At 42.9% G+C, this 13,877-nt stretch overlaps 1 protein-coding gene across 1 annotated transcript in view; it reads left to right on the top strand.

Annotated features, from left to right (window-relative positions):
- Nucleotides 1-13,600: 13,600 nt before the first annotated feature.
- Nucleotides 13,601-13,877, top strand: part of PTPN5 (protein tyrosine phosphatase, non-receptor type 5) — a 131,560-nt gene continuing 131,283 nt past the window's right edge. The window contains exon 1 of the mRNA XM_025202106.1: nt 13,601-13,702. The gene's annotated coding sequence lies outside the window, so the exon portion shown is untranslated. The remainder of the gene's footprint in view (nt 13,703-13,877) is intronic.

The following is a 13,877-nucleotide window of genomic DNA, read 5'->3' as shown; positions in this document are numbered from 1 at the left end:
GTAGCATTCACAATTCTGAAGCTGACAGTTTGGTGCAAGCTAAGGCTCCTTCCTAAAGGGGAAGATAGAGAACAGAGGCTTTGCATTTCTGGCACAGAGTGAGAGCATGAGGCAACATTATAGTCTGAAGCAGGATGTTTTGGGATGAGAAGATTCTCTTGACTTTTAAAATAAGTCATGAAATTTAAGACATTAGAGAGAGGGCCAGGTTCTATCCTCAACAGCTATGTAAACCTGTGGCCTTCTGTTAAATTAAAACTAATATAAACATAGGATAAGTTGACTTTAAGGGGCCACGTGCTGATTTAGTCTCTACATATGTACATTTAAATTGACTCACTTAAAAAAAAAAAATCAGGGAAACAACTCTCCTTTTACACTAGCATGCTTGAGATCAGAATAGGCACCATTATCTCAGACCATTTATTTTTAATGTACAGTATCAGCTGCAGAACTAAAACATTAATTCCCAGTTGACTACTATGTCTTGAAATGGTTGTTTGTTTCAAAGGGAGAAAAACCTCCTCCTCTACAGAAGTTTTATGAAGCTTCAGTCCACTTGCAACAACAGTTGATAAGGAAATTGCAAGAACCTGAGGTCAGGAAAGAAATTGGGAGTTATGGCCCTAATCTGGCAGGCTGTTCCATGTAGATGTCCTGTGCACTTGTACAGATTTCTGTGAAGAGCCCCATCAAGAAGGAGCAGTTGGCAGGATCAGGAGTCTATGGAACTAGCAAGGAAAATGAATACTGTAGCTGCAGGGTGCTACGTGCTTCTAACTCATGATAAATACAGAATACAAACCTGTCTTACCTCTTTCCACCTCTTCCCCCACCTTCCCCCACCAAGGGCAAACATCCAATTGTTTGTGTTAAGGGGGAAAATGATCACGTTTCTGTAGATCTCTTCATGGAAGGTACAAAACTAATAGGCTTGATTCAATCATCTTCACAAGCGGAAGAATCACAGCTCAGTTTTCCAGGTCCTTTCACCTTTGTTATTAGATATATTTGCTAACTAGGACCATAACAAGGAGTAAGTACAGAAAGCAACCTTGCAAAGCACATTTCTATTTATAAGTCACCAGAGAATTACGTCAATAAATTTTCCTAGGTAGACAAGTTCTTAGTCAGAATTCCCTCCCCCACACAGATGCGTCTAAATTGGTCAAAGAGACCCAAAACAGCTAGAGAGTACAGGTAATCACAAGGACCATCAAGACATGCATATTTTGGTAGCAGTTTATATTTACTTCTGTAAAGTGACACAAGAAGCTTATAGCCCAAATCTTCGCTGCCTTGAAATTGTATATACATGTTCAGTCGTCTTGCAAAATTGTCAAACGTTGCACAGGTATAAATAATACATCTTGTTGAATTATTGGGTCGGGTAAGGAGATTGGCCCCATAACAAAGTGTATTTGACTGAAGTTGGCTAACTTAGGTCTACAGATCAGAAGCTGGCATTTTCTTCTTGTCTAGGATGCCCACCCTCTTCGACTTCAGGGGCTCAGACTCAAAGGTAGTGTAAATGTAATGGAGATTACCATGTCATTAGATCCTGCCAACAGATGGTGGGTTGCACTTATTACTTTAGGGGAACCAGACTTAAGTCAGTGAGAGCATAAATTAGTTTTAAGTAAATGGTGATGAAGTGGAAATTCAAGCATGGATGGGCACCAGTGGAAAAGCAACCAGGAGGAGACTGCAAGGCAGTGCAGAATGATATGAAATTATTTTTCAATGGAGCTGGTTAAAAATAAGAGAATGTTTTGTAATGACTGACAGATTCAAGCAGTCTTTATTCTGTTCTTCAATAGCGGTCAGAAAAAAGGGAGAGACATTTAACAAGACATCCAATAGTGAATTTGCGGGTTCAAAAATTTGTTTTTTGTTGTTTTTTTTTTTAAATGACAGGACAGGACTTTAAAGAAATGTCTAGCTTTGATTATACATTCAGTTTTTTAAAAATCAGGTTTTTATTTAAACATACCATCTCCAGAAAATATTAAGTACATTGTTCAAAGGTGCTATTCTGTCTTATGTTTATACACGATTACTCTCATTTTTGCTAATGGTGTATGCACACTGCTAAGGGCACATGCATACATGCATACAGTTTGTAGGTTCAGCTGTAGTTACCTAACCTACACTTGCTTACTCTTAATATGTAACATGTAAATTAACTTTTTTCATCTACTTCCCCCTTAAGTAGCCCCAAGCAAGTTAGATATATGAAGAAGCCCTTCCGTTGTCTGATGTAAGTATTTGTCTCTGGCACCAGATGTGCAGGTGCCTCAGTTTCCCTTCACTCCAATCCAGCCATCTAAAGTTTGTGTTTTGTTCTCTAGGTAGCCAGACCCATTAACCGTGTTAGTAATCTGTTAGTAGTGTGGCTTTCCTGCCAAACAAAATACCTAAGCAAGCAGAAAACAAGTTGCTGCCTTCTCCTGTCTGAAGAGCCTTTCCATCTCATCTCAGGATTCACAAATACCATTTTGTTCTCTTGAAATACCTGCCCTGTCTCTTATTCTGGCATCTTGTAGACTTCAACAATTTCTTCTCCTCCTTAGAGTTTCTTGAAATCTTTTAATAGAGATGTTTTCATGGGGTGTGTGAAAGGGAAGCCCAGAACTATACCAAAACATTCACTTAAAGACAAGTCAAATTCAAGAGAAATAAATAGTAAATCAATTGTATTTTAATTAACAGCACCCAATTAATTCCTTATAAAATTACAGCATTCTACTTTTCTTTGTCTAGCAATATTCTACACCTAGCAAATAATTTAGTAATAACTCATTGAGAATTGACTCATACTTTTATACAGATGTAGTTTACCTTTCAGTTTCATGTGTGATAGGGTTTTTTTGTTTGCTTGTTTTACTGCCATTGTTGCCTTCTACATTTTCAAGAGAAGGTTAGACCGACACTCAGTTGGGATGATTTAGTCAGGGATGATCCTGCCTTGAACAGGGGCCTGGACTAGATGACCCGATGAAGTCCTCCCCTTTGTATTAAGTTTTCCTCCCCTCCTCCCCTCCCGTTTGACCTCATTCTTGGCCTTTTCAGAATGGACAAGTACTTTACTTTATATAAGTCCTATTTTTCCTCATTGTTCCTTCCTGAGCTAACCTACATCCTTAATCTGGGCCTACAAACTCTCAGGAACAGGCTCTGCTAGTCCTGTAGCCTCCCCTGAAGTGCAAGTACACGTTCTGGTATGGACTCTTATGTGCTTGTTATATAGGATAAGTGTTTCTTTCCAAGAACTCTGTTACTTCTGTTCTCCCAACAGAGCGACATTCATGCACCAAACTGAGAGAAACTCATCTAAGTTGAACAGGCCATGTCTACACATGTGCTTTACTGTGGAGTAGACTAATTAGCTGCGGAGCAAAGCACCACCAGGCACATCCACATGAAATGCTAACAGCGCAGTAAGCTAATTCTCCTGCACACAAGCATGGCATAAAAAAGCTATGCTAATGTTCAGTAGAATCAGTCTACAGTGCATTAACATCACTTAAAAAGCATGCACCTGTGCTAATGTGCAGTCGCACTGATTACAGTGCATTCATTTAGTACCTGTGGGAATACCTGTGTGATTAATGAACATGTAGGCACACCCACCATCTACACATGATGGTATTAGGCTGCAGTAAACTAATTAATGCTGCAGTAATTTAGTATTGTCAGGGACAGTACTATTTTACACCAGGGTAATTTGCTGCAATTAAACACACATGTAGATGCTGACCATGGGCTTAAATTGTGCCCAGTCAGCAGCAGGCCAGAATGCTGCTTGCTGCCTAGCTATGTGGCTCTGCACTTCCAGCACCCTCATGCTCCAGCCAGCCTCTCTGTTGCCTGACACTGCCATCTGGAGCTTGGGACTGACCCTTCCTGTATCCTCTGCCAGCTTGGGCCTTCACCCCGGCTCAGATTGCTGCTGTCCCAGGTGCACGTGTAGATGCTGTGCCCAGGAGTAGTTTACTTCAGCTCAAACTGCTACAGATTTTATTGCTTTTCGTTAATTGCATGTGTAGATGCACCTACAGTGAGCAAACAGGCCCTTAGCTTTAAGAGTGTCTTACACTTTTAGCAGCTTTTTGGTCATGATCCTAGGGCCAATCCAGCAAGCAAAGAGGAAATTATAGACAGCACCTGGAAACTTTTAGAGACATGATCCTCTCAAAGATCCCAGAGGTTAGACTTTTCTTCTCTTTGTAGGAGAGCCTTCTAAGTCTGGTTTCTTAGAGAAGTAGGACACCAGGCTTCTCAGGAAGGCCACTATCTCTTCTCTAGAACAGTAGCAAGACACGCTTTACTGGTGGATTCCTTCTGTACAGGTTCCTGGAATGCAGTTCCTCGTTTCTTTTCTGTTTGAGATGCCAAATGTTTTCAGAGCAGCCAAATACAATCCATTATATACTGTTCCTGATTCTAGCTGGTGCTATTAGGAGAACTTCAATTCCAAGGTGATTTTTGCAGCCACCATTGTCACACTTTTATTTAGAGAGATTCCTTATGGGTTCAGTCCAAAGTCCATTGAAGTAAATGGAAATGGTTCTGTTGATTATAGCAGTCTTTGGTTCAGGTCATCTGTTTGAAAGCTAAGATTCCAAACACTCAGCTACAGCTAACTAGGCACTGACCACAGTCCTAACACTTCTTAAGACAGCAACATCTGATCAGAACTGCACATAGTGATGGTGGAAGGAAGAAACCCAATGATGTGCCTCTTAAAAAAAAAAAAAAAGGTATAATGAATTAACAAACATCAAGGGCTAAACAAAATTGTTTTATATCATTCAAAAACTAGGATAGCCAGCTATCCTACCATGCAAGCCTTTTGCTTCCTAGCCCTGACAGCTTGTGAGATTTTGTAACTATAACAGTCACTGGCCCTTTATATCAGGTCAAAATGCAGGTTAATTACGTGAGTTATTCCAACAAGATACCTGCAGACATACGCTTGCACCTATGCAGAGCCCCATTAGTAACAGCTGAGTCTGAAAGTGGAGCCAGCAGACATACCCTTGTTTGCCACTTGCACAACTGGGGGCACTTTGGATAAGCCAGAATCCCTAGGTCCTGTCTGCACCACCAGAGGACCATGCTAGGGAGTGCCAGAGTGAAACCTTCTAGGTTGCTCAGTGTGCACTATGCACTGACATAGGCAAAGCAGAGATATTTTAGCACAATAGAGCATGGAAGATGCAGACCTTAGAGAATGTGGGCCCATACTAATAATGTCCATGCCACATACTATGTCCCAAATGGGTCTAGCAGGTGGCATGGACATACCATGATGTATTGTAATACCCCCGGCACAGTCTTTTGATGGGGTGGACAGTCATGCATTTCTATGAATCCTGCATCAGCCCCTGCAGATTGGTATTTGTTACATTAGAAATGTTCGTTACCACTGGACTTAGCCTTGAACACAAAATGCTGTTTCCAGTCTTACTGGGGTCCCATAACATTCTATGCATCTATTTGATTATTGGGGTTTTCATTTAGTTTCATTTCAACTTGTGTTAATTTTGAAGGCGAGTAAAATACAATCCATATTTCCTCCAGCAGAATCCAGTTATTCTGGTAAAGTGAATCAATTTTGTGTCTTAACTAGTCAGTTTTCCTGATGGATTTGCCAGCCTGGTTTATAATGAAAACAAGGTTTTGTTCCCTCTCTGCTGTACATCTTCACTAGCCTTGACTTGTTGAATATTGCCAGGTCAGTTTGTTTTCTTTCCAATAGCATCCCTCATTCAGTGTTATAATAGCATCTGTGCCATCATTTTCTGTTTCAGTAACAGTGCATTTTGCTTGCCTGGGGCTAGGGATTATCTGTCTCCTGTAGAAGATGAGCCTTTTTGTTGTCAGTAGGAATCTCTGCCACCATTCAACTACACTGACCAGTGAGTCTGTTCCTTTAAATTGAGAAGGAGACCAAGGGACAGAGAATACTTCCACAAAGTGGCTTGTTTTGGTCCCTCTTTAAATCAGAGTGTGCAGATGTTTACAAGAAGAGACTTGAGCACATACAGGATTGTTTCTGTGAAACTGTGGACATGACTTCTTGTTTTGGGGAAGCTGTTGGGATTGTGTTTATAGCTGTGATTAAAAAAATACAGTCATGTTAGCTTTAGTTTATTTTGCTAGTGACTGCATCCTATTTTTCAGTGCCCATTCAGAATAGATAGCCTGTATTAAAAATTAAATTGATTTAAATTTTGCCTTGAATTATAGAGAGAAACTTTTCTTCAGCAAAGTTGTAATACAGCGCTATGCGTGCTCTGCCTTTTGCTAAAATGTCAGCGTCCAAATAACATTTGTACTTTTGACAGTCTCTTTCATATTAAACCAGCCAGTCTTCAGATTCTACAAAAATAAGTATGGTATCCTCAAGGTCTAATAATTACCAAAGTGTGTAACAATTCTCCATGTCTAAGTAATTAATACCCTCCAACATAACTTGTACTATTTATTCCTCCTAGTCATACGCACTATAATATATTCTCATGCTTCATTTCTTTCAAGTCCTGAACATGCTGTACAGTTCTAATCAAAGGCTAGCTAGCAGGGAACTAGTAATGAGTTACAGCACATTTTACCTGTATGCTGCTGGTATATGTCCAGTTTAGAAAGGCAGTGTCCAAAATTTGATGCTGTGTAATAAATTATGGGTACTTTCAATCCCATTCTTCACTGGTAACATTGCAAAAAATAGCATTACAATTGGCAACAGTCTCAGCAGAGAAAGCCAAGGGCTAAATGACCTTAGAATAAACTAACCTCTCATCTCTAGAAGCAGTTCCTTTTTAAAACCATGCTCGGGGCATGTTCAGGGAGGGAATATGGGGAAACTTGTGCTGTTACCTGTTCTGACAATAAATGGAGGCCTTCTTTCACTTGGCTGTCTATCATAAATATACCACTCAGAACAGATTGCCTGTAAAATGTTTTTAAAAAGGCTTGCTCTAAATTATTGTTTGGGTTTTTTTGGTTTATTAACATTGTATTGGCACCAAAACACAGGAATTGCATATCCCTTGTGCCTGGGTGAGCTGGCCCTTAAAGGGGGCTGGGACTTGAAAGGCAGTAAATGTAAAAGTCATGTAATGAGAAGCAGGCTACTACAACCCTGATGAGACACTAGAGTAACCTGTGATCAGAGAAAGGCAGAGACCTGGGGGTTAATAGTACATAAAATGTGGCAAGTTTGGTAGGGGAAGTAATTTCTGTGGACTATAGCCTGTGCTAGTCAGGGGAAGTTTCTTTAATGTTACTTATGAGTTTTTGTATTTGAAAAATAAAATTGCATCCAATGACAAAGGTCTGAAATGGGCTTCAGCTTAGCAGTGGTTCCTTTTCACGCTGGTGAAACAGTCACTGATGTACTTATAAGCTAGGAAGAAATTGCCTTTTTTCCAAATATAGACAGGTCCTGTTAGATAGATCGCTGGCCTTGGCTGAGCTGTGGTCTGACCTGGACTCTTAATATAACTTGGAGAAACCGAATGTGTGATTCTTGTCTCACTGTACTGGCCTGGGATTTGTAAAGCATAATGTAAAGTGGCAATGCCTGTTGGAGTCTCTTGTGGAAGAGCAGGTAACATAGAGCTCTTTAGGTACTTAGTGGAGCTAAGGACCAGAATCAAGCTTGATGATAACCAAGGCTCCATATAGCAGTACAAATGCATTGTACGTTTTTGCCTGCACATCCATTTTTTCTTTTTAATGAATGTTGTATCTAACATTTCTTGACTGTGTCTTCAAGCTCTTCTGGCTTCACTTATTAGCTATTAGACAGATAGCTGTATTTATCCATCTGTCACTCTCATCCCTTCCATTTCTTTCTTCCCCTCCCTCCAGCCCAAGCCACATCTTCACTAGCTGTACACTGCAAAGTACAAGGCTTGCTGTGGAAGTTAGCAACCAGGAACATTTTTTAAAATCAGATAGGTATTCCTGCCACTTCCCCTCCATGCTCAGCAGCATGTCCTCTCCCCTCCCTTCCCATTCCCACTTCCTCTGCCACCTGCCATTACCACTGTCCTTAGATGCCATGGGGTAGGGAGAACTCCTGAGCTGCTCCTGCCCTGCTGCAGCCAGACAACTTCTTTCTCCCTCTCTGATCTCCCCAGGTATTCCTCACCAGCCTAGGAGCAGGTAGAGGGAACCTGCTTCCTGCTGCCACAGTCTCCAAGTGAGCCCAGGTCCCTGCACAGCCCAGATGGAGTGAGGCAGGAGCAGCTATGGAGTTCCCCCTGCCTCTGGGGCAGCTAGATACAGCTGCAGCAGCGGGTGGTGGAGGGGGGGAATAGGAGGGAAGTGGGGATGTTGTTGAGCATAGAGGGGAAGGGAGGGGGCGCCAAGACTGGAGTGATGGTGGGAAATTCTTACATGATTAAGGTCTTAAAGTCCCCAGCTGCTGCTCCTGTGGCAGTGGTAGGGAAGCTGGGAGTGGGTTTGCAACTATGCCTGCAGTGTGGTTGCTGCTCCCACACCCTGTCTTTTAAAATCATGGATCCTCTCATGGTCCCTGTCAGGGTAGTTGTCTGTGGTATGGAAGAGACCATGTTTACACACAACACTGGTATGTTCATGGGACCCAGCTTACAGGGTAGATAGACCACAGCCACGGCAAGCAGCTCACCAAACAGCTACAAATTGCATAAAATTAATGGCAACTGATTGTACCACAGTCATTCAGTGAAGAAGAGGAAATAAATGGAAAGCACTTCAGAAACCCATGAGAGCTTACTTACCCATTAAGGTAAAGCAGAGATGTGTAAGATGTAACATTTAGATGCTAATGTACACCCAAATAATTTGGGGCTTTTTATGGATAGCCTAATTGGGAAGGGGGAGGGGGAGTTCCAGAAATAACTGCATGGGCCTGCTCCAAATTACCATTTTTTTTCTTTTTTCATATTTGACCACATTGTTTTAGCAAAACAGCCAAATGTTCCTGTGCTTTTTCTGCATCAGCAATATCTCCAACGAATTCTTCTTACAACCTCCCCTAAATCTGGCCAGCAGTAAGCTGCCTTCTGCTGAGGCATAGTTTTGATATACACAGAGTAGAACGGCTGCTCTTTAGCAGACAGAATCTTAAGCTTTTTACCTATTAGCCTAGCTTTTGGGGAGGCATCTACAGTTGTTTGATAGCAAAAGTATATGCCCCCTAACATTTACTATGAAAACAAATCTTTGGTGTCTGGGTGAATGAGTAAATCATCTGGAGAGAGACTTAGCTGTGTCTGTGGATGATTTCTTGTTTCACAGTTTCCTGTTAAAATCTGTTTTCAAAAATTTGCTGTCTGAGAACAGCCATTGTTAGGTCAGCGATGGAGTGTCCAGGGAAGTTAAAATGTCCTGCTGCAGGCATGCATGTCTTTTCATAGCTGATGTCAGAGTGGTGTTCATTCATTCTGTGATACAGGGATCAACCAGTTTGTCCAGTGTAGGTAGCAGACGGATACTGTAAGCAGGTGATGACATATATGATGTTGATGCTGTTGCAAGAGAATGAACCTTGGATGTTATGATCCATGTTATTTGGCTCAGTAATGATGTGTCCTTTGTTGATGATGGGGTACAGAAGGCATTTGGGACCATTGCAAGGCCTGGTGCCTTGACGAGACTGCAAGTTAGGTAGCCTGTTGCTTGAGAGAGACATATATCTACTCCTGGTAATGTTTGCCATCTCCCTTTCTTTCTCTCTTCAGTTGCTGCATGGCTTTTGAAAGTGATATCTCACAAACTCTAAATCCAGGGCTGCTTTTCATATGATGTAAAGCAGAGGTTTCAAACTCATTTTGGGCCCTGGGTCAGATCTGGACTCCTACTGAACTGGAACTGTAGGTGTGGTAGGGGTCCAGCAACTGCAATGGGAGGAGTGGTGTCTAGCAACACCACTGAGGCTAAGCAGTAGGGCTGCGTGCAGTTTCAACGGATGTTTCATTTGGAAGATGTTTCAACATGTTTTGAGCCCAAAACAGTGAAATTGAAATGAAATGAAAGGCTTTGAAATGAAATGACGGCACTAGAAAGGTTTCAAGTTTCGAAGCCAGGCTTGCTTGCAGCTAAAAAGAAACTAAGAAGAGGTGGGGAAAGTCTGCTCTCATATTGACATCTAGCTCCCAGTTTGATTCCACAGCTCTCTGATTGCTTCCTCCAGCTCTCTGATCATTTCTGCTGCTCTTCCAGGGGGCACGTGCCCCTGATCTGCATGCAGGGTTGCAGGCTGGGGCCAGTGGCAACCACTTGGTGCATCCCATGCCAAGTGCTGGGAAGACTGCAGTACTACTGCTGGCCCCAGCCTGCAGCGGCAGCCTGCTGAAACGCGGCATGCATATCTGGGGGCCCACGCCCCCTGGGAAGAGCTGGGGAATCAAGCCAGGGGGTAGGGAATTAAGCCGGGAGCTGGGGGAATGTTCAGTTCCCAGTTCGATTCTCCAGCTCCCTGATCTTTCCTTCAGCTCTCTGATTGCTTCCCCCAGCTCTTCCCAGGGGCCGTGGGCCCCCAGATGATGCAAGATGACAGCAGGCTGCTGCTGCCAGCTGAGGATGGTGGTGGCTCTGGGCTATTTCTCCTGCCAGCAGCAGCAGCCTGCTGAAAACCTGCACACATATCCAGGGTCCACACCCCCCAGGAAGAGCTGGGGGAATGATCAGAGAGCTGGGGAATCGAACTGGGAGCTCCAGCTAACAGGTGGAGCTGCCCCAGCTCCAGGACAGTGCACTGTACCCTGCCGAGCCGTGCTGCACCTGTGTGATGGTGTAACTGCCGTGCAGGTGCTAGGCGGGGGAAGAGGGGGTGATCGCTGTACCCTGCTGCCTCATGCTGCATGTGGGGGCTCTGCCATGAGCTCCCAGAGGCCCCAATTGCCTTTGCCAGATATAGTGAGTGTGGGGCTTTTTTCTTTTCTTTCTTTTTTTTTTTTAAAGCTCTGCACTCACCAGCTGTGGACCACCTGGGGCCAGCACCAGCACCCAAGTCTGCCCAGCACAGCCCCTGCTGAGCGCCGGGAAGAACCTAGTGCTGGCGCTGGCCCCAGCTGGCAGCAGCAGCCTGCTGTCATCCCGCACGCAGATCCAGGGGCCCATGCCCCCTGGGAGGGCTGCAGGGCAGTGCCAGACTCCTCCTGGGGACGCAGCCCTCTGATCTGCATGCAGGATGACAGCAGGCTGCCACTACCGGCAAGTGATACTAGTTTTGCTTTGAACAGTTTGAGGCACAGTTTCACAAAAACACCTGTACCTATCTTCTTGAAACTTGACAGGCTTTATGCCCTCAGAAGGGGCTACCATCCCTGTAATGCGCATCCAAATCAGACTAGAAATGACAAAGTTAGGCATTTTCGCGATTACTCATTATAGCCTATGGGCGAAATGTGCCGAAACAGCGAAACAGTTTCGACAAAGCGAAACGAAACAGTGGTTCAAAACAGCAAAACGAAACACTGTCCCTTCAAAATGGCAAAATGGAAGTCGAAATGAAACGGTGCTGTTTCACATAGCCCTACTAAGCAGCCTCAGTTGAAGCAAGGACTGTAATCCGCACAGCTCTTGCTTGCCCCTTCTGCCAAGGACCATGTCCATCAGGGTCCAGGGGCCCTGAATTCTGTGGTGGGACCTGCTTTGTAGGTTCACCCCTACATCCAGTAACTGAGCGGGCCAAATCCAGCCCTCAGGCTGTATGTTTGACAAGCCTGATGAAAAGTGTTTTTTCTTCATCTTGGTAATTTTCAAGATATTGCTCCTTCATGCCAACAAGATGTTTTGACACTTTTCCAACAAGTCTCGGAACAGTGCAAATATTACATTCAGTAAAGTTGAGAGCAACAAAACAATCAGGTATCCAGTTCTGAACTAATCAGACATCTCCATCCTACAATAAATCTTGTTAATGTCATTTTGGACCATTTATACTAATACTACAGTGGTGTAAGAGTGCTGTTGTAGCTGTGATGGTCCAGAAATTATGCAAGAGGCAAAGATTTCTTAGAATGATATCTTTTCATGGACCAACTATGTAGTTAGGATAAAATTAGACAAGCTTTCAAATATAAGACATTCTTCCTCAAGTCTCTGATTATAGGTAGCTAGGCACAACAAGTTAAGCACAGCATATTGGAAGGGCTGAGAGAAATTCTTAGGTGTAGCAGAAGAAAAGCAGCTGAGTCCTGGAAGACAAAGGCCTATCAAAAGCAGAGGGTCATTCTCACCTTCTTTGTGTAGAAAGTAATCAGAAGTTGGATAAATTATAACAGGCCATAAATGCAGTATCAGTGTTTAGTCCTCGGTTCTTAGTGTCCAGCCAGCTTATGAATTTTTGTTCCCATGTTCACCTTTTAAAGTAGATTAGGTAGTTTTATTTCCCTTGAGTTCAAGGATAGTGAGGTCAGTGGTTGTTCTGAGAGAAATGTGCTCCTAATGATGACTGTCTCTGCCCTTTCACTTTTTTTTCTGAGAGAGTTCATTCTCTCGTTTAGTTGCGTCCATGTAGTTGCCACAAGAGCATATATGTGATATACTTGATCAATGTACCAAATGCCCAGCTGTTCTGTTGTGACATGATTTCAACTTGTGCCAAAAAAAAAGGTATTGCAATCTTCTCACTTTGTTTCTGGTGATTCTGTTGATTTTTAAAGCTCTGACAGGAATATATTATCTGGATGCAATAGCAATATGCTGGTATTTTTAGGTACTGTGTTAGTCATGTTAGGGGATCCAGTTCTGCCATCCTTGTTCCTGTCAAGTAGCTCCTTATTCTGTAAATTCTCTCCCTCAGCAGGGGAGTATACCCTTTACCATGAGCAGGGGTGGCAGAACTTGGCCCACTTGGTTGCAAATAATGGGGAGGACTTAACAGACTTTAGCTTGCTTTCCTGATCAAGGTAATCCTTAAAATCAGCTTATGCAATTTATGAAGTTAGTCAGTATCAGGAAGTCTATTTGTAGAAAGATGGCTATACAAATAAAGTACTGAGTCAGTCTAACCACAGCCTAAGTGTATGATGAATCAAAAAAGTGAAAGGATGCAGAGTTGGATTTTAACATAGTTTCCAGTCAATTAATCCCACTCTAGAAAGAAGGGAGTCTTTAGTTACTGATGTGAGGGGTTAAAATGTTTTGAATGAATTGGTTCTTCAAGCTTGGGTATAATTAGGGCCCAATCCATTTTAATCTCTCTATGGTCATTATTAGCACTTCAGTACAGTAATCTTTCATTTTTTTCTCTACCTCTGAAGCACAGAAACTGGGGAGAGGTAGTTAGCTGTGTTAGTCTGATGTCAGGCAGAAGACAGGGTAGATTTTCACTTTTTGGACTAAATCAGAAGTATATGTGTTTGTAAACAGCAACTTAATCAGATACTCTTATACAGAAACTTGCCATCCCTATCTTTATAGAATAGAAGCACTTGTTGCAACTTGTGCAAGGATGTGCAGGAGGCCTGTGATACAGTAGAAAACTGAACACATATTTTTAGTAGGAATTGAAGTTCTCTTAGAAGTAAGGTTAGTATCCTGACCACTGGACAACCCTTTCTCTTTAAAGAAGACCCCTAGTGAATCTGCCACTGACTTCACAGAACAGGACCGGGTCTGTACACTTCATCTGTGTTCTGTGGAAAAATAATTTGAAGTCCTGTCCTGTCCAGCCAGCACCCAACATCAACACAAGGTAGAATGCTTGATGCATTTATATGTTTAGATAGTTACTGTTTACTCTTAGTCCAGTTCAACAAACTACCATGTAATGGGTTGACTCAAGTCTCACTGTAGGTGCTAGCAGCTGTGGGAGCACTGCACCAAACCAGATCGACCACACTGCCCTGGCAAGCTCTGCTCATGTGCCC

Source organism: Alligator sinensis, unplaced genomic scaffold, assembly GCF_000455745.1.
Source record: "Alligator sinensis unplaced genomic scaffold, ASM45574v1 scaffold983_1, whole genome shotgun sequence".
Lineage (NCBI taxonomy): Eukaryota > Metazoa > Chordata > Crocodylia > Alligatoridae > Alligator > Alligator sinensis.
The sequence above is the reverse complement of the archived record's forward strand: the minus strand, read 5'-3'. Positions and strand labels throughout refer to the sequence as shown.